The following is a 21,943-nucleotide window of genomic DNA, read 5'->3' on the forward strand; positions in this document are numbered from 1 at the left end:
AATCCACATCAAAGTAGCTAGAAATTGCTTCTTTTCTAATTTTCATTTTAATGTTATTTAATTAAAATTCATTAATAACCACACTAAAGAATATACTAAGCTGAGGGATCCCTACCTTTTTTCACCTGATACACAAACCATCCACCTTTGTTCCTCTATATCCCCAAACCCTTTGCAGTGGGTTAGGCAAAAAGAAATTCTGCAATAGATGATAATTTGTTAATTTTTTAGCTCATTGTGTCACATATGGCCAAAGAGATCATTTAAGTGACTGCATGCACCTTTTATAATTTCACATTTGAAAATACAAGTGTGCATTCGTCTCAGAAATTTAATTAACTGCACATTCTGCAGCATTAAATGCTCAAAAGGTAAAGCTCTTTGCATCCATAAAGTTATCTGTGGCGCCAAAAGGACTAGAATGGACGATCACATTCTGATTTTGTTAGTTTGTGTGAAAAAAGCTTTCTGAATTGCTGCAGGTTTGTAACATCAACAATGAGAACAACTATTACTATATACAGCCACACTGCAGTAATTAAATTGTTAGCAAAACTTTACCTTGTGTCTACATTATGTAGTATATAATGACTATTTTTTCAAATCAATGGAAATTTACACCGTAAATTTTGATACTATCACAGGTCCAGAAGAGCAAAGATGGAAGTATCCCAATCACGCAGATTCTGCAAAAGGGTGACACCAGTCACAGACTTCGCTGTACTCCTTTTTTCCCCCCATGCAAAATCCACCTTATTCAACAGAAATCTCTCTATGAAAATTTGTTCATACCAGTTCCACTGATGACAAATCAAGTCACACCGAGCTGTGAAGCCAATACAATGCTAGAGGCTTTCCACAAATATAGATTTGCAATGTAATTTTAAATGTATACTTCTACCGTAAAATACACAAAAATTCCCAATACTGCAAAATACAGGAAATGAAATTCAAGCGACAGGTTGAAACTTGCTAAACCCAATGTTCCTGGAATCACTCAGTTCAAAGAATCAGAATTTTCAGTGAAATAAAAAGCCATTAAAAGACATCACACGCTTCTGGGTGATAGCAAATAGAGGATAGCTGGTTGTAAAGTATGTTAAACTAATGCCAAGGTGATAAGGGTCTGACTTCAGGCACCGCATAACCAAGGAAATTTTAACTCAGCCTAGCCATGTTTAGATATTTCGGAGGTAAGAAGCACATGTTGGCAAAGAGGAAGTGGCAGCCTTAGACTGGCTAAATCAAGTCCGGGAGTTAAGAGTCGAATCACGATTTTAAGACTCTTTGACACGTACTGGAATCCAATCAGTGGCAGGAATGCACTTTGAAACCAAGCTCAGTTTAAACAAACGGAGACCACATTTGTTTCACGGTTTCCAATGACACTAAAAGTGCTCTGGCCTTCGACAACTTGATGCAAAACTCCCGGTCTCCGTTTGCAAAGAGTTTGCATTTGCAAACCCTTCATTGTGTGTGTTTTAAACCGGGTTGTAAACACCGGGGGCTGGCCAGCTCGTCCCAGCCAGACCTTCGGGCTGTGCTCTCCGGTTGCTTTGTGGGAGCCATGTGCTGGAGGAGACTTACCTGCGCCGAGGGGAACATTCGCAATCAAGTCACTGACTTGCAAGGCAGGGCCGGATCTATCCCCCGGTAACCTGCGTGGAGATAACAGGAGCGCGGCTGGAGTGAATGAAATCCCTTTGTAAGCCTCGGGCAGCCCAGGCGCTCCCCCGCGAGCCGGACAAACCCTTGGCTGGCTGCAGATCGAGGCCCGCCACTGGAGAGGAACGGCAGGAAAACCCCCGGACAAGGGAGCCCGGGTGGCTGTTGAGTCCAAAGCAGAGCCCCAGGGGGGTGGGAGTCCCGGGCAGACCAGCCACCAGCCAAGCCCGCGCCCCGCCCGCCCCCGGCCTCCCGCCCCGGCTGTGCGGCACCAGCGCCCGGCTAGAGACGTGCCCGGGGCCCGGCCCCTACCCCGGGGCACACAAACCTCGCAGCCCGGCTCCGCGCAGCGCCCGCCCGCCCGGAGAGCGCCGCCGTGCGAGCCCGGGACAGCGGCACTGCGGGGCGGGGGCCGGGCTCCCAGCTCCTCCTCCTGGCACAGCGCTGCCGGCGGGCGGGCACTGAGCCCCCTCCCAGCGGCACCCCCCATAACCCTCCCCTACAGCCTCCCCCAGCGGCACCCCCGAGCCCCAAATCCTCCCCAGCCCCCCATAACCCTCCCCTACAGCCTCCCCCAGCGACACCCCCTGAGCCCCAAATCCTCCCGCAGCAGCCCCCCCAACCCCCCATAATCCTCCCGCAGCAGCACCCCCAGCCCCCCATAATCCTCCCCCAGCGGCATCCCCCGAGCCCCAAATCCTCCCCCAGCAGCTCCCCATAACCCTCCCCTACAGCCTCCCCCAGCGGCACCCCCTGAGCCCCAAATCCTCCCCAGCCCCCCATAACCCTCCCCTACAGCCTCCCCCAGCGGCACCCTCTGAGCCCCAAATCCTCCCCAGCCCCCCATAACCCTCCCCTACAGCCTCCCCCAGCGGCACCCCCTGAGCCCCAAATCCTCCCCAGCCCCCCATAACCCTCCCCTACAGCCTCCCCCAGCGGCACCCTCTGAGCCCCAAATCCTCCCCAGCTCCCCATAACCCTCCCCTACAGCCTCCCCCAGCGGCACCCCCTGAGCCCCAAATCCTCCCCAGCCCCCCATAACCCTCCCCTACAGCCTCCCCCAGCGGCACCCTCTGAGCCCCAAATCCTCCCCAGCCCCCCATAACCCTCCCCTACAGCCTCCCCCAGCGGCACCCCCTGAGCCCCAAATCCTCCCCAGCCCCCCATAACCCTCCCCTACAGCCTCCCCCAGCGGCACCCTCTGAGCCCCAAATCCTCCCCAGCCCCCCATAACCCTCCCCTACAGCCTCCCCCAGCGGCACCCCCGAGCCCCAAATCCTCCCCAGCCCCCCATAACCCTCCCCTACAGCCTCCCCCAGCGACACCCCCTGAGCCCCAAATCCTCCCGCAGCAGCCCCCCCAACCCCCCATAATCCTCCCGCAGCAGCACCCCCAGCCCCCCATAATCCTCCCCCAGCGGCATCCCCCGAGCCCCAAATCCTCCCCCAGCAGCTCCCCATAACCCTCCCCTACAGCCTCCCCCAGCGGCACCCCCTGAGCCCCAAATCCTCCCCAGCCCCCCATAACCCTCCCCTACAGCCTCCCCCAGCGGCACCCTCTGAGCCCCAAATCCTCCCCAGCCCCCCATAACCCTCCCCTACAGCCTCCCCCAGCGGCACCCCCTGAGCCCCAAATCCTCCCCAGCCCCCCATAACCCTCCCCTACAGCCTCCCCCAGCGGCACCCTCTGAGCCCCAAATCCTCCCCAGCTCCCCATAACCCTCCCCTACAGCCTCCCCCAGCGGCACCCCCTGAGCCCCAAATCCTCCCCAGCCCCCCATAACCCTCCCCTACAGCCTCCCCCAGCGGCACCCTCTGAGCCCCAAATCCTCCCCAGCCCCCCATAACCCTCCCCTACAGCCTCCCCCAGCGGCACCCCCTGAGCCCCAAATCCTCCCCAGCCCCCCATAACCCTCCCCTACAGCCTCCCCCAGCGGCACCCTCTGAGCCCCAAATCCTCCCCAGCCCCCCATAACCCTCCCCTACAGCCTCCCCCAGCGGCACCCCCGAGCCCCAAATCCTCCCCAGCCCCCCATAACCCTCCCCTACAGCCTCCCCCAGCGACACCCCCGAGCCCCAAATCCTCCCCCAGCCCCCCATAACCCTCCCCTACAGCCTCCCCCAGCGGCACCCCCTGAGCCCCAAATCCTCCCCAGCTCCCCATAACCCTCCCCTACAGCCTCCCCCAGCGGCACCCCCGAGCCCCAAATCCTCCCCAGCCCCCCATAACCCTCCCCTACAGCCTCCCCCAGCGGCACCCCCGAGCCCCAAATCCTCCCCAGCCCCCCATAACCCTCCCCTACAGCCTCCCCCAGCGACACCCCCTGAGCCCCAAATCCTCCCCAGCCCCCCATAACCTTCCCCTACAGCCTCCCCCAGCGGCACCCCCGAGCCCCAAATCCTCCCCAGCTCCCCATAACCCTCCCCTACAGCCTCCCCCAGCGGCACCCCCTGAGCCCCAAATCCTCCCCAGCCCCCCATAACCCTCCCCTACAGCCTCCCCCAGCGGCACCCTCTGAGCCCCAAATCCTCCCCAGCCCCCCATAACCCTCCCCTACAGCCTCCCCCAGCGACACCCCCTGAGCCCCAAATCCTCCCGCAGCAGCCCCCCCAGCCCCCCCAGCCCCCCATAATCCTCCCGCAGCAGCACCCCCAGCCCCCCATAATCCTCCCCTAGCGGCATCCCCCGAGCCCCAAATCCTCCCCCAGCAGCCCCCCATAACCCTCCCCTACAGCCTCCCCCAGCGGCACCCCCCAAGCCCCAAATCCTCCCGCAGCAGCCCCCCCAGCCCCCCCTAATCCTCCCCCAGCGGTACCCCCGAGCCCCAAATCCTCCCCCAGCGCCTCTCCCAGCAGCACCCCCATAACCCTCCCCTACAGTCTCCCCCAGCGGCACCCCCCGAGCCCCAAATCCTCCCCCAGCAGCACCTCCAGCCCCCCATAACCCCTCCCCTCCACCCCTCTCCCAGCAGCACCCCGAGCCCCAAATCCTCCCCCAGCAGCACCTCCAGCCCCCCATAACCCTCCCCTACAGCCCCCTCCCAGCGGCACCCCCCCAAGCCCCAAATCCTCCCCAGCCCCCCATAACCCTCCCCTACAGCCCCCTCCCAGCGGCACCCCCCAAGCCCCAAATCCTCCCCAGCCCCCCAAAACCCTCCCCTACAGCCCCCTCCCAGAGGCACCCCCTGAGCCCCAAATCCTCCCCCATGGCCTCCCCAGCCCCCCATAACCCTCCCCTACAGCCCCCTCCCAGCGGCACCCCCCACGGGCCTCCCCCAGCAGCACCCCCCACCCCCAATGGCCTCCCCTAGCAGCACCCCCACAGCCCCATCCCCAAATCCTTTCACAGCAGCACCCCCACGGCCCTGACCCAGAACCTCCCCAGCCCCCCACAGCCCTCCCCTACAGCCTCCCCCAGCAGCACACCCCATCCCCAATGGCCTCCCCTAGCACTCCCCCAACCCCTCCCCCAAGCACCCCCAATCTTCCCCCAGCCCCCCATGGCCCTTCCCTAGCAGCATCCCGCAACCACCTCCCTCAGCACCCCCACAGCCCGCCCCTAGCGCCTCTTACAGCAATTTAGTACATTATTTATTAAATACATAATTTAATAAAAATAAAATGTAAAGACAAGTTCAAAGTACTACACTGAGGAAGTTAAAAATCAAATCACAACTACAAACTGGGGAATAATTAGCGAGGCAGTAGTAGTGCTGAAAAGGAGGATCCTGGGGTTATAGTGGATCACAAATTGAATTTGAGTCAACAATGGGGGGGAAAAGGCTAATATCGTTCTGGGGTGTATTGATAGGAGTGTTGTACGTAAGACACGGGCAGTAATTGTCTAAAGTGGTGAGGCCTCCACTGGAGAGCAGTGTCCCATTTTAGCTACCACCTTTTAGGCCAGATATGGACAAATCAGGGAGACTGCAGAGGAAAGCAGCAAAAATGAGCAAAGGTTTAGAAAACCTGACCTCTGAGTAAAGGTTAAAAAATCTGGGCATGTTTTGTCTTGAGAACATAAGATTGAAGGGGGACCTGATAATAATCTTCCAATATGTTAGGGGCTGTTATAAAGAGGACTGTTATCAATTATTCTGCATGTCCAGTGAAGGTAGGTCAAGAAATAATGGGCTTAATCTGTAGCCAGGGAGATTTAGATTAGATATTAGGAAAAACATATAATGATAATGGTAGTTAAGCTCTGGAAAGGCTTCCAAGGGAGGTTGTGGAATCCCATCACTGGAGGTTTTTAAGAACAGGTTGGACCAAGACCTGTCAGGGATGATCTAGGTTTATTTGGCCCTGCCTTGGTGCAGGAGGCGGGACTAAATGAGCTCTCAAGGTCCCTATGACTCTGTTCTGTGATTCTATGAAAGCTGCTGATTCCCTCCCCCCCCGTAAAATATAAACATATAATAATGATAAAATGAGATTATAGCACCTCTGGTAACCCTGTCAGGTTCTCGTCTGATGCGTCATTTTCCTGAGTGCTGAATTAACAGTCTATCATAGGACCTAAAGCAATCCCAGAGACACTTTGTGTATGAAAACTCCAATATTCCGAGCACTTCACTTTTTACAAAAGGAGAGTTGATCACAAACTCTTTTTAGAGTATCAGAGGGGTAGCCGTGTTAGTCTGAGGCTACGTCTTCACTACAGGGGGGGTCGATTTAAGATACGCAAATTCAGCTACGCGAATAGCGTAGCTGAATTCGACGTATCGCAGCCGACTTACCCCGCTGTATGGACGGTGGCAAAATCGACCTCTGCGGCTTCCTGTCGACGGCGCTTACTCCCACCTTCGCTGGTGGAGTAAGAGCGTCGATTCGGGGATCGATTGTCGCGTCCCGACGGGACGCGATAAATCGATCCCCGAGAGGTCGATTTCTACCCGCCGATTCAGGCGGGTAGTGTAGACCTAGCCTGAATCTGTAAAAAGCAACAGAGGATCCTGTGGCACCTTTAAGACTAACAGAAGTATTGGGAGCATAAGCTTTCGTGGGTGAATGCCCACTTCATCAGACGCAAGTAATGGAAATCTCCAGAGGCAGGTATAAATCAGTATGGAGATAACGAGGTTAGTTCAATCAGGGAGGGTGAGGTGCTCTGCTAGCAGTAGAGGTGTGAACACCAAGGGAGGAGAAACTGCTTCTGTAGTTGGATAGCCATTCACAGTCTTTGTTTAATCCTGATCTGATGGTGTCAAATTTGCAAATGAACTGGTGCTCAGCAGTTTCTCTTTGGAGTCTGGTCCTGAAGTTTTTTTGCTGTAAGATGGCTATCTTTACATCTGCTATTGTGTGGCCAGGGAGGTTGAAGTGTTCTCCTACAGGTTTTTGTATATTGCCATTCCTGATATCTGACTTGTGTCCATTTATCCTCTTGTGTAGTGACTGTCCAGTTTGGCCAATGTATATAGCAGAGGGGCATTGCTGGCATATGATGGCATATATAACATTGGTGGACGTGCAGGTGAATGAGCCGGTGATGTTGTAGCTGATCTGGTTAGGTCCTGTGATGGTGTTGCTGGTGTAGATATGTGGGCAGAGTTGTCATCGAGGTTTGTTGCATGGGTTGGTTTCTGAGTTAGAGTTGTTATGGTGCGGTGCGTGGTTGCTGGTGAGAATATGCTTAAGGTTGGCGGGTTGTCTGTGGGCGAGGACTGGCCTGCCTCCCAAGGTCTGTGAAAGCGAGGGATCATTGTCCAGGATGGGTTGTAGATCACTGATGATGCGTTGGAGAGGTTTAAGCTGAGGACTGTAGGTGATGGCCAGTGGAGTTCTGTTGGTTTCTTTTTGGGGCCTGTCTTGTAGCAGGAGGCTTCTGGGTACACGTCTGGCTCTGTTGATTTGTTTCTTTATTTCCTTGTGTGGGTATCGTAGTTTTGAGAATGCTTGGTGAAGATCTTGTAGGTGTTGGTCTCTGTCTGAGGGGTTGGAGCAGATGCGATTGTACCTCAGTGCTTGGCTGTAGACGATGGATCGTGTGGTGTGTCTGGGGTGGAAGCTGGAGGCATGAAGGTAGGCGTAGCGGTCGGTGGGTTTTCGGTATAGGGTGGTGTTAACGTGGCCATCACTTATTTGTACGGTGGTGTCTAGGAAGTGGACTTCCCGTGTAGATTGGTCCAGGCTGAGGTTGATGGTGGGGTGGAAGCTGTTGAAATCATGGTGGAATTCTTCCAGGGTCTCCTTCCCATGGGTCCAGATGATGAAGATGTCATCAATGTAGTGTAGGTAGAGAAGGGGCGTGAGTGGACGAGAGCTGAGGAAGCGTTGTTCCAGGTCAGCCATAAAAATGTTGGCATATTGTGGGGCCATGCGGGTGCCCATAGCGGTGCCACTGGTCTGGAGGTATATATTTGTCACCAAATTTGAAATAATTGTGCGTGAGGATAAAGTCACAGAGCTCAGCAATAAGTTGTGCTGTGTCATCATCAGGGATACTGTTCCTGACAGCTTGTATTCCATCTGTGTGTGGGATGTTTGTGTAGAGAGCCTCTACATCCATGGTGGCTAGGATGGTGTTTTCTGGGAGGTCACCAATGCATTGTAGTTTTCTCAGGAAATCTGTGGTGTCACGGAGATAGCTGGGAGTGCTGGTGGAGTAGGGTCTGAGTAGGGAGTCCACATATCCAGACAGTCCTTCAGTGAGAGTGCCAATGCCCGAGATGATGGGGCGTCCAGGATTTCCAGGTTTGTGGATCTTGGGTAGTAGATAGAATAACCCCGGTCGGGGCTCTAAGGGTATGTTGATTTGTTCCTGTGTTAGTGTAGGGAGAGTCCTGAGTAGATGGTGCAGTTTCTTAGGGTACGTCTTCACTTACATCCGGGTCCGGATGTAAGCAATCGGTTTTCTGAGTTCGATTTATCGCGTCTGGTTAAGACGCGATAAATCGATCCCGGATCGATCCCGGAAGTGCCCCGGATCGATCCCGGAAGTGCTCGCCTTCGACGCTGGTACTCCAGCTCGGCGAGCGGAGTACGCAGCATCGACGGGGGAGCCTTCCTGCCGCGTCTGGACCGCGGTAACTTCGGACTAAGGTACTTCGAATTCAGCTACGTTATTAACGTAGCTGAATTTGCGTACCTTAGTCCGAAGTGGGGGGGTTAGTGTAGACCTGGCCTTAGTGTATTCCTCAGTGGGATCTGAGGAAAGTGGCCTGTAGAATTTGGTATTGGAGAGTTGTCTGGCAGCCTCCTTCTGGTAGTCAGACCTGTTCATGATGACAACAGCACCTCCTTTATCAGCCTCTTTGATGATAATGTCAGGGTGGTTTCTGAGGCTGTGGATGGCATTGCGTTCTGCACGACTTAGGTTATGAGGCAAGCGATGTTGTTTTTCCACAATTTCTGCCTGTGCACGTCGGTGGAAGCATTCTATGTATAGGTCCAGACTGTCATTTTGACTCTCAGGAGGAGTCCATGTGGAGTTCTTCTTCCTGTGTTGTTGGTGGGAGGGTATCTGTGTATCAGTGCGCTGTTCAGTGTTATCTTGAAAGTATTCTTTGAGTCGGAGGCGGCGAAAGTAGGCTTCCAGATCACCGCAATGGCAATATACAGGAATGGCAATATACAAAAACCTGTAGGAGAACACTTCAACCTCCCTGGACACACAATAGCAGATGTAAAGGTAGCCATCTTACAGCAAAAAAACTTCAGGACCAGACTCCAAAGAGAAACTGCTGAGCTCCAGTTCATTTGCAAATTTGACACCATCAGATCAGGATTAAACAAAGACTGTGAATGGCTATCCAACTACAGAAGCAGTTTCTTCTCCCTTGGTGTTCACACCTCAACTGCTAGCAGAGCACCTCACCCTCCCTGATTGAACTAACCTCGTTATCTCCATACTGATTTATACCTGCCTCTGGAGATTTCCATTACTTGCATCTGAAGAAGTGAGGTTCTTACCCACGAAAGCTTATGCTCCCAATACTTCTGTTAGTCTTAAAGGTGCCACAGGACCCTCTTTTTAGAGTGTCAGATATAACAAAGCTGAAAAATTAATGAGCAAACCAGGAGTTCCCAGCTGGCCAGGTTGGAGAATTAGAAAGCACTGATGAAGATCAGTTTCAAGGATGTTTGTTATCAGGTATTCTAACTCCCCTCCTTCCCCGAGAAGTATAAATCTATTACTAGTTAAACCAACTGTCCTATTAGCCCCCAAATGTGCAGGTTGGAACTCCCTGATTTCCAGTGCTTTTAGATGGTGAAGGTGATTTTTACAGTCCATCTTTTGCATTACAAAACTGAACCCCTGACAGAAAGTAGCATTAAAATGGCTGTCTCCATCCCAAGAGTCCCAACCTCTGAATGGAGATTTGGAGAGAGTGACAGATATTTAAATCTCTCTTAAAATTCCTTTTTAAATGCTCTCTCTACATTCTTATTTAGCAAATCCAGGATTTATTTACCTGTCAATGGTCAGTGGAGGGTGCCGAACACCACACAGCCATGGGCCTTAATGTAGTACAGCTCGACATGGGAAAAAAGCTCTGGCTGACCCTACACAGTGGCACTGGTCCATGCATCTGTGCTGTGTCTTCCCATGTCAGCTGAGAGCTTTGGGGTGAAAGTTCACTGGTGGGGCCGGTGCTAAGACGCAGTTTGCCTGAGCCACATCCCAGTCATAAAAATGTTATTGCGATTAAGTCAGAGGTAACAAAGTAGTGAAAGAACCTCCACCCACCAGCCTTATATAATAAGTGAGTAAATAACGGTAGCAGAATAATTAAGAATCTAAAAACGTCAGGCAATTTATCCTATGGGACTAGTTCCTTTGACGTCAATGGGCTTTGGATCAGATCCCTGGAGTGCTGTACGTTGACTGACAATTAAGGTCCCCTTTCACCTAAAATCATCGTGTGGGCAGTCACCCCAGTTCTCAGTTCATTCCTATTACATGCAAGTGGATCCTCACCATACCCGCAGAGCTCTTATCCTATCGCTTTCCCCCTCTCCGCAGGCTGGCTGCAGGAGCTGCACCCCAAGAACCGATAAGCAGCCCTCATGACTTCTCTCCAAGGCAGACAGGTCAGACCCGCCCAAATCTCACACACTTCCCCTCTTCCTGATTCCCAAGGGATTAGAACCTTGCTAACAAACTCCACATTTCTGAGCTGAGATTACTAAAATAAGACCTAAAAAGGGAAATCTTCAGTGGGTCTCTGAATCATCCCCCAACAAAGTTAACTCCCTATTAACATCTGCGGGCTCAAAGCATCAGCACTGTCGTTATCGATGCTTTGTATTTATGTAGCAAGTCCACGTAGTGAGTCACCAGGAGAGTTGGGATTAGAAACCAAAGCTCCTGACTGCCAGACCCACATCCAGTCCATCAGACCATGCTGCTTCTCAAACAGCGTTAACAAATTTGTCCCTGAAAATCCAAATTTCTCTCTATATCTGGCATTGGTTTAGTTTGCTTTGGGCACTGCTGCAACCTGTCCTTCACAGGACCTGGGCAGCATTACCGTTCAAAGAGTTGTGAGACTTCAGTTAAAATTTGGAGCTGGCTTGATGCAGCAACACTAGGAAGCCTGTTAGTTTAGATGAACTGAAGAGAAGAAGTAACAGCACTGATGGTCATAGTGGGTCATCTTACCAGTAACAAAGCCACTGCTTAATCCTTTGCCCAGATGACAATCCTATGAATTCCCATCTCTGCACAGAGTGTTGAGAATGAAGAAGTCGATCAGTGACCAATGCAGCAATTTCTTGGCTCGGGGGGACAGTATCCAAGAGGGACCTCTGCTCTGCTTGCTTAAGAAATTCTAGGATAATAGCTCTTTTGACTGGGTGTCCAGTTTTTGCTTGAGGTGGTGGCTGTGGGGGAGGGCACTAAACCACATACGATGGAGCTGACTAACAAGGGGTCTTTGTCAGCTGTTGGACACCTGCAGCTGTTTCGGCATGCCTCTCCCAGGAGGGGTGGTTTTGTTGGAGAATAGTCTACAAAAGATCGGGCAAATTGAGCATAAAAGAAAAGCCTTTACTGATTAAGTCACTGGATCTCCTTAAAATAAAGCTGTGTCATCTAATATGTTCCCTAGGGCCATGTGGTAACTCCTAAAACGCTGGAGAGGCCAGCCAGGTCATCCTAGATCAGCTGTCATTGGTAGATATCCTCTTGGAAAGGAATTTGCTGTTTTTAAACCCTGATAATTTTTGTTTATTTTTAACCGGCATTCTCTTCCAGTACATAACTGGCAAATAGTTACTCACCATGACAGGCAGCCACTCTTGACTGAATGCTACCAAGGAACAGGTGCCCAGAATGAAACATGGCTTTTAAAATCACTGCACAGTGCTGCTCTTGTCTGCTGGTCAATGACAAAAGCGACAATACTATTGTAACACAGAAAGAGCCAGCCACTGTCCTCAGAAGCACCAGCTCAGCATGTATTGTTCTCTTGTTGTCATGTTGATTTCAAGTGGTTATAATGCCCTCGAAAACCGCCGGGAGGATGGCACTGGAGACTGAGTCACTCAGCAGTGTACTGACGGCAATGCACTCAGCCAAGGCTTTACTGACACTATACTCAAAATGTCATCACTTGCGTGGCCTGATGTTCAGAGGTGTGGAGCACCCACAGCTCCCGCTGAAAATCAAAGGGAGCTGCTGTGTGCTCAGCACTTCTGATCCCTATTTAGATTTATCAGTAGATTGATTTGTGTGCCACTGCTTGGCACCTGCTTTGGGAAATGTTGGCCTGTTTCTGTAGACAAATTGTTACAGTTATCGGCATCTAGATATACTGTACTCTGCTGAGCCGCACATTGGAGACAGACAGATTAGATTCAGCTAGGCAAGCCATCAAATCACTTTCAGGGTGTGGTCAGCCACAGATACCTAGCACGTTCTGAGAGCTGATCAGCCCATTGTTGTGTCTTTTGCTCTGTATAAAACCAAGACAACATGAGGAACCACATGGGCACAGTGAGGAGGGCGGAGGGCAAATAACCATGTTTATTAAATATATAAAACGTGCAAGGCCTAGTTACATACTGCTGCTCCACCTGGCTTCTAAAACAGAGGGCATGTCCACAATGCAATTAGGGTGTGTGACATTCCCCAGGATACTATCTAGACAGATGGACAACTGTGTCCCCTCAATTCTCCAACCTGAGGTGCCTTTTACACTGCTTCGCTGCGAGAACTACCACTCCTGGTCTGCCCACACACAGCCTCCAGCATGTAAATCACTCCCAGCTATACTGTATGAGTGCTTGAGCCAGCCAGCCATGAATTACACTGCGGGCAACACCAGCAAATTCCCAGTCTTCCCCCCCAGAAATGTGTGTCTTGTATTACCCAGCATCCTCTGAGACAACGCAAGCTCATAGAAAGTCTGTCATTTTATTAATAGGAAATGATATGCACAAATCTTGTTATCTCAAATGGAGTTCCCCAAATACTTCAATCCAATCAAACTGGTTTAAATAAAACAAGGTTATTAACTACAGAAAGATAGATTTTAAGTGATTACAAGTAATGAGGCATAAAAATCAGAATTGGTTACTAAGAAATAAAAAGGTTAAATGCAATTAACGCCTAACTTAACAAGCGAAGTGATTCCAAAGCAAAAGTCTCTCTTACTACATGTTCTAGGAGTCTTACTGGCTGAATTCCATCTGCCAAGATGCCTTCCCAGTCCAAAGATGCTTCCTTTGTCCTTCAAGTGTGGTTGATGCCCTAAGTAGAGATGAAGGGAGAAATATTTTGGGGCGTCTGTTGCCCTTTCTTATAGTTCTCTTTTCCTTTGAAAATCATCTCCAACTGAGGCTCAGGAGACAGCAAGTCTGTGGGGATGGGAACCTTCAGCTGTTTCTTTGCCAAAATGTAGATTTCTCACTCACACCCTTTTTCCTGTCAAAGAATGGCCACTTAACCAGGTGATAGACCATTTGATTTTGTTGACATCTGGCTGAGGCATCAGTTTGCCTTTTGTCTCTGAGGAACTGGTTTGTGGCTGCTATTCTAAACTTGGAACATGTCTCAGTAATGTTATATAATAGAATCTTATAACTGCACATACAATGTTGCCAAATATATTTTACCAGGACAATAATGATCAGCGAACTATGAATTTTCAAATAACACCTCACAAGGAATACTTTGTACAAAATTTATCACAGACTTGGAAAAAGGGATGAACATAGGGGTACAGACTATCATTGTGTGTGATTGCAGCAGTAGCTTTAATCTAACCAGCACCAATAGCAGTGAAGCCACTCCAGCACAGACTTCAACGCAAGCTTTCCCTGGGACCCTGGTACATACTTGAGCAGCGAGCCTGTGCTGAAGTCCATGCTGCTATGGCCTCATTGCTATTGATACCTGAGCTACCTTGGGTATTCTACACATGCTGCAATCACACTTCCAGAAGCAGTGAACGCATACCAATGCAACACAGGGAGCACCACAAGAGGGGCTCACAAACTATTTAAAGCAGTTGTTTTCAACCTTTTTTCATGTGTGGACTCCTAAAAAGTTTTGAATGGTGGTGCAGCCCCCTTTGGAAATTTGGTCAGCGGACCCCCACTGTGGTCAGCGGACCCCCACTGATTTAAATAGTTTGTAGGCCCTCATATGGCGGCTTTTCATGGGCATGGGATGGGTGGTCACCAGCAGGAACTGGATGGAGACCACTCATCTAATGCCCACGAAAAGCCATCATATGGCAATCTATTTCTGGTCACCCCTGACGTAGGAGAGCTTCATCATACTGGTGACACAGAAGTGTATTGAACCAATGCCCCAGCTTGGCATTAGCGGACACCGTATTGCTGGGGTAATCGTCTTTCAACTATTATCCTGACCACCTGTGGTACTTTCTACAAGAGATGGCTCTGAACCCAGGCATCCTGGCTGGTTCTAAATCCCCCTGGGCAAAGGTACCTCCTTTACTTCCTGCTCAAAGCTGTGTGGAGTGTGGCAGAACATTGCTACTTTACACTCGAAAGGTGGCTGCATTTCAGCGATGGAGGAAGTGAAGTGACAGGCCCCGATTGTGATCTCAAAGTGTAGCTCCATCTACATCCATGGCGTTACTGCAGATTTATGCCACGAGGCGAGGGCAGAACCAGTCCCACAGTTGTGTATGAGTTATAGTTTGGAAAGTGCTTTGCAATCCTCTGGTGAAGGTATTGTATGAATGTTAGACAATCAGATTGTTTGTTATGAACAAAGAATAAATGTGGAGCCATGCTGAAGAAACCTTGCACACAAAATGGTCTTGTTGAAGGATTTTTCACACACCCCGTAACAGGACGTCTGACTACCTGGGTGGTGCTGTCTGCAAGCAACAATGATCCCTTTATCTGAGCCAGATCAGAACCACTCTGTCAGCAGCCCTTCTCCATTAAAAAAAAAAAAGAAAAAAAACCTCTCTGTGGTCAGCAGTTTCCTTATCTACCTATCTTTCCATATTACTAGACAATGTGGTTGTGTTTCTATATGGTAATGGTACAATCATTTGAACGGTCGCACTTTTAAAATTCTAACGTGAAAAAGGTTCATTGCCCCGAATTACTTACCCAGTCAATGAATAATAGGGACGTTGTGGAGGCTAACAACCCCCACCAGAATAACTGCCATGTACTGGAATTAGGAGCGGGGGAGGGGGAAATCCCCCACACAGAACAGCGGCGACTATTTCCCAGAGTTCAAAGGGAATAATAAAAAAGGCCTTTCAATCCCTCGACTTATAGTGACCATGTGTCAGCACGGAGATTTGATGGTGCCCTTTCCCCTCTTCGCATAATGCCCTCTTGTGTACAGAAATACAAATTGCATTCATATTAAGTGGGATAAAACAGTAATGATCAGGAGAATTGGTTGAGTAATAGGGATGACCAAGATATTTGGGACAAGCTCTGGCACTTCCTCACATCAGCACAATGGTGGTTTTCTTTTCCCAAGCATGTGGGGAGACAAGCTCTAACACAGTATGATTTTACAGCTACCATTTGATATATAGACTAGCGACACACATATACCCCCCCAAGTGACCCCCACACACAGCTATCTGCGCTCGCGCGCACACACACACACACACACACACACACACACACACACACACACTCAGTTGGAAAAGCCTTGTAATGAGAATTGCTGACCTTCCTGCTGGCAACGGACAACGCTAATTTGACACATTTGCTTGAGGAACATTCCCCCCTCACCGCGTGCCAAGGGAACAGACTCCAGACCGTTTCCCTCCTGTGGTCACATCCCGAGGGGAACGACCGGCTCCCTGTCCAGACATGGGAGCCAGGAAACACACAAATATCTGACCGAATTGGCTGCTGTGCGCACGTTTGGGGGGAGAGGCACAGAGATAGCAGCATCCTGCTGCCTAACTCGGTCCTCTCTGGGGGTTTGTGGCTCTGCTGACTCAGGGAGGTTTGTTTGGCGGGGGAATGGCCGTACTCCATGGCACCATCCACAAAGGACATTTGCCAGAGTCGTACAGTTTAAGACCAGAAGGACTCACCAGCCATCTAGTCTAAGCCCCTGTACACCACAGGCCATGAACACCACCAGCAACCCGCACACTAAACCCAACAACGGAAATGAGACCAAAACATTACAGCCCACAGGACATTGGACTGTGGCGTGCCACAGGCAGAAATCAGGAGGGAGTGACCGGTGCCTGTGGCCCCCCCCAAGGGCAGAGAAATGATTAAAGTGAGAGATACATGGATAACCCTGGCCAGTCACCCGCACGCTGCAGAGGAAAGTGAAAACCCCCCAAGGTCACTGCCAATCTGACCTGGGGGGAAATTCCTTCCCCACCCCACACATGGCGATCATGAGCATGTGAGCTAGAAGTGCCAGCCAAGCACCTGAGAGAGAGAGGATGCTTGGTGCCACCTCAGAGCTTCCCACCCCATACACCCATCCAGTGTCCTGTCTCCAGCCATGGCCATCCCTGATGCTTAAGAGGAAGGAGGCCAAAAAACCAAAAAGACATCAGAATACATTTGACACCAGAAGACACCCTGACCCCTGCAGGTGACTGGCTGAAGTACTGAAACATGAGATTTAGGAACATAAGAGAAACCAGAGAGGTTCCTCAGGGATGCCAAGCCCCATCCCCCACCATCACAAGCAACCCCAGAAGACAATGTCCTCAGAAATTTGTCCAGCTCGTTCTTAAAACTAATCAAGTTGTTTGCCCTCTACAACTCCTGCTGGGAGGCTGTTCCAGAGCCTCACCCCTCTGACAGTTAGAAACCATCTTCTATCTGCCAGCCGGAGTTTGTTCATGGCCAGTTGATATCCATTTGTTCTTGTGCCAACACTGTCCTTCAGCTTAAATAGCTCTTCACCTCCCTGGTGTTTACCCCAATGTATTTATAGAGAGAAATCATATCCCCCCTCAGCCTTTGTTTTGCTCTTCGAGTCTCCACCGTAAGACAGGCCTCCCTTCCCCCAATCATCCTAGTAGCTCTCCTCTGCACCCATTCCAGTCTGAATTCATCTTTCTTAAACATGGGAGACCAGCATTGTACCCATATTCCAAACGAGGTCTTACCAGGTCCTTGTACAATTTCATCATTACTTTGCTCTCTCTACTGGACATGCCTCATCTGATACATCTTAGGATCATATTTGCCTTTTTCACAGCTGAATCACAAAGGTGGCTCATAGTCGTCCTGTGACTGACCCACACGCCCAGGTCTCTCTCCTCCGCTGTCACTTCCAACTGATGAGACCCCAGCTTGTAGCAGAAATTCTTGTTAATGGACCCTATGTGCATAACCTTATACTTTGTACTATTGAATTTCATCCTATTTCCATTACTCCAGGCTCCAAGGCCATCCAGATCTTCCTGTATAATGTTCCGATCCTCGTCTGTACTGATGGTACTTTGTATATCAGCAAATTTCATTCACACACTCTTATTTTTTGCATCAAGGTCATGAATGAAAATGTCGAATAGGATTGGTCCCAAGACTGACCCTTGAGGAACTCCACTCCAGTCCAATCGTTCACCTGTCCTGTAAGATAGGAATGGCCCTGATGCAGTGGAAGCCCCCAGGTGGGTATGACCATACCTGACGGCAGAGGTCCCGATGCCCAACTCCTAAGGGAACGGTTGGGGGGGTGAATCCTTCCTCTGATTCCCTCTTGCCCAGCTCCACTGGTTTGTGGTGAGCGCTCAGGGACATCTTCCTCCATCTCTCCAACAACCTCCTGAGGCCAGGCCTCTGCTAGCTGCGGTGGGGAGGAGGGGATTGTTTCTGCAGAGAGGATGACTTGGGCCCTGTCATTAACACAGTGACCCTCTAACACCAGACAGCAAGTTGATGTCTCAAAGAGAAGCACTCAAAAGGCAGGAAATGCCAAAGTTCTGGGGCCCCACCCAGCCGAAATCTAACTCATTCCAAAATAAGGTACAAGTAGCTCCAGGCCCCGCCTCCCCCTGCGTCCCACTTGCCAATCTTTGTTACTGACAGTCACACATTCCTTCTCTGTTGCTATGTGAAAGACCACACGAACAACGGGGGAACTAGTGAGAGGGAACCGTCAGAGTGACTATAGGGTACATCAATGCACAAAACAAACTGACAAAACACTGTGACGTATTGTTGCCCTCCAATCTTTCAGCAAATGTTCGCTGTTACCTACACCATTAGAAGATCATGTATTCTCAGAGAGTTTCAGAAGGTCCCAGTCACATAGAAAGGGATTGAAAAAAAGAAAGATTAAAGAAAAACTGCTCCACCTCCTGATGTCAACGTTTCGATTCCCTTGCGTACGTGCAGCTGAATTGCAAGTTAAATCTGTGGTGCCTCTTGGGCGTTTCCATGTAAACTTGATACTATTTTGACATACCCAGGATGAGTCTCTCCCCTGCACGGCTACAAGCTTGGGGTTAACTGTGGTTCTCCAGGCAATCCAGCCTTACAGTGAAGAGATTTACCGTTGCATCTTAAAACATGCAAAAGACTTTCTCTTGCAAATCAGAGTCTGGGCTGAGTCCCAGGGCTCCTGGCAAAGGCAGAGTTTCTCTGGGGAGGATGAAGGTGACTGTTTTTTAAAACGACAAGAACTGGACCCCCCAAGCACAAGTATTTTACAATACTTGTAATTCTCCATCATCAACCAAACCTCCATCATCAACCTAACGGAACCAAACCACTAGATCCCACATCTTGGCTAATCATGAGGGCCAAAAAGGGGTAACTATTATAGCAAGGGGAGAGAGGTCAGCTTCTGTTGCCTTCCCAGGGCCCCCGGGGGCTCAGCGGCTACACTTTCATTAGGGTCTGGGTCTACACTCGAAGGTGTTGCCAGTCTAGCTACATCAGCTTTTGAGTGTAGAGGAGGCCCTGTGGGCCCATGTGTTTGGTCCTCTGTCTAGCTGCATGTCGAAACGCACACAGCAGCGCAGCTGTACAGGCTGAATGGCTCACGCTGGCCGAATGCAGAGAAGGAGGAGCACAGAACTGGGGCTCTGCTCTGCACACCTCGGCTGCTGCATGGGTCCGTAGGGATAGCTCAGTGGTTTGAGCATTGGCCTGCTAAACTCAAGGTTGTGAGTTCAATCCTTGAGGGGGCCATTTAGGGATCTGGGGAAAAAATCTGTCTGGGGATTGGTCCTGCTTTGAGCAGGGGGTTGGACTAGATGACCTCCTGAGGTCCCTTCCAACCCTGATATTCTATGAAGTACTCTGAAAGATTATTTCCCCCACCCACAAGCCACCTCTCTTAGGTGAGTTCCCTCCCCTAGCCAGCCCGATAAGGGCTCCACAGCCCATCTGCAGCTGTCACGTCCTTCCAGCGCCCCAGCCAGCTCTGCAAACTGGTGCTGGAGCTGTCAAACGCTCACGTCGTGCCGTGAGACATGCAGCCTTGCCAAGGCCAGCAGCAGCAGGCAGAGCTCGGCCCACGTTTGGACGCCGGGCGTGTCTGCGGGAGTGAGCGTTCGGTGCACCCAGTAGCTACTTTCACCGACTGCGGCCTCAGAGGCCGCACACCGGCCAAGCAGGAGTCTCTCTAGCGCCCAAAGGGGCTGTATGGGGTGAGCCAGGCCCAGCATTGTCAGGAATACAAAGATGGTGGGGGAACAGAGTGGGGAAGCACAAGGACAGTGGGAAACAGACACCTACCGGGGGGCTTTCTGCTAACACTGGACAAGGAACGCTATTAGGATCAGGGCTACAGTATCATGCCAAGGCCGCTCTCGCTGCGCCACGCAGGGATTCTGGCTTGACCCTTCCTTGCCCCAGCCGCCTGGCTTCCTGATACGTGTTTAGGACTCAGATCCTCCTAGGCAGGGGGCCAACAGTGAGACCCTCACCCCCACAGACGGGTTTGCACATGCGGGTGCATCCCGGGAGACTCTAGGGCTACCCCTCCCAGCATTCAGTGCTGCAGCTCATCCCCCTCATTGTCCCCGCCAGTCAATGCAGCGCCAGCCGCCCCCCGTCACACAGAATCCCTCTGTTGCCTTGCTCCCCTTTGCATTCCTAGCACAACCCCGCCCCCGGCCTGCATCTTTCTCCCCCTCCCTCTCAGGCAAGCGGCATGCAAATGTATGTAAATTTCACACGGATCCATTCTAATTCTATGCACATTCAAAACCCGACTCGTTTTCTCTTTGTTAGAGGACTAGCGGCGTGGAAATAAGGGAAGACGTGCAGCGCTTTAGAGACATGCTCTTCCTTCCTGTGCCTACAGCAACTGGCTTCCCTGCTGGACAGGGGGCTGAAGTGAGGCCAGAGCCTCTGGCAAGCACCATGCTAGTCACGCCGCTGGTGTGTTTGTTCAGCACCCGTCACCGGGGCACACAGGCTGCAACGGGTGGGCCCCTCTTGTTTCGATTTGAATGTCTAGCGCGTCTGATTGACGGATGAAACCTGCGCTCAATTTGTAAAGGAAACAAGCAGGCAGGTCCGTGTTCCGCAGCGGTTCGAGCCTCCGGCGTTCTGCGACGGACGTGGTCAGAGCGCTCCGGTGTTAATCAACAGGCAGTAGGTGCACCATCGGCATGGCTGGTAGCAGCTTTCCTTCCTAGCCCACCACAAACGGCGCATCCTCTTCCCCCGCCGTCTGCTACAGACACGCATAGCAAAGGGGGTGGGGTGCCTGCAGCCAGAGCCAGACACAATGGCGCTGAATGCCTGGCTGGTGGATTGTTAATGATGGGAGCAAACAGCTACATCACTGCACAGAAATAGATGTAAGTGTCGTACCCACCGGCCGGGAGAGGGAGGGAAGCAGGTGCAGAAGGTTGGGATCCCACCAAAGAAAGATTAATTAGGCAGCTCCGAGCACAGCAGGACAGAGGTGATGCCTGGTGCTGTGATCCAGAAGGAGTGAGCTAGATGGAAGAGGCAGAGAGAGAGGAACAAGAAGGGAGTGTTGCTGACTGGTTGGAAGAAGGGACAAGGTACAGTGAACAGGGCACCACAGCTGCTCAGTGCTGAGAACGCTGTCTGGGGTCTTTGCTGTGACTGAAAGAAGGATTTCCACTCATCGGTACAAACAGAGGGGTTATTTAGACATAACGGGCCAGGATTTCAAATGTGCGCAGCAGCACTGGTGGCCAGCGCTACAGACACAGGACCACTGCGCCAGCCAGAGTGACGACGGGTGACGGGGTTGCACCCGGCATCGTGTCGTGAAGTTCCCAGATCTGGCTCAGTTCTATGAATCCACAGATCTCTGGGGCAGCCCTGCGGGGGGTGCCGGGTCTGGTCAGGCGTGCACCCCTTTGCACGTCGATGGAGAGCTTGAGAGCGTGGTGGCTGGGATGGTTTTGTCCACCCTAGTGACGTGGCCAAGGAGCATGCAATGCTGCTCTTAGATCTGATGGGCGACTGAAGGGGGCCCAGATCTCTGCGAGATCGTAACGTTTTGCACAGTCCTAGAACCACAGGGTTAAAAGGGACCCCAAGGACCATGTAGTCTAACCCCCTGCCAAGATGCAGGACTTTTGTGTCTAAACCAGCCAAGCCAGAGGCTATGCAGCTGTATAAAGTCAAACCCCTTTCTGCTCGGGACGTGGTGCTGCCAGCGCTGCAGCTCGCACCCAGTGCTTTGAGCTCTTCTGGAAGTCTGGTCCGTTATATAATAATAATATATGGAGATATACTTATCACATAGAGCTGGAAGGGACCCTGAAAAGTCATTGAGTCCAGCCCCCTGCCTTCACTAGCAGGACCAAGTACTGATTTTGCCCCAGATCTCTAAGTGGCCCCCTCAAGGGTTGAACTCACAACCCTGGGTTTAGCAGGCCAATGCTCAAACCACTGAGCTATCC

The sequence above is a fragment of the Emys orbicularis genome, chromosome 5 (assembly GCF_028017835.1).
Source record: "Emys orbicularis isolate rEmyOrb1 chromosome 5, rEmyOrb1.hap1, whole genome shotgun sequence".
NCBI classification, from domain to species: Eukaryota; Metazoa; Chordata; order Testudines; family Emydidae; genus Emys; species Emys orbicularis.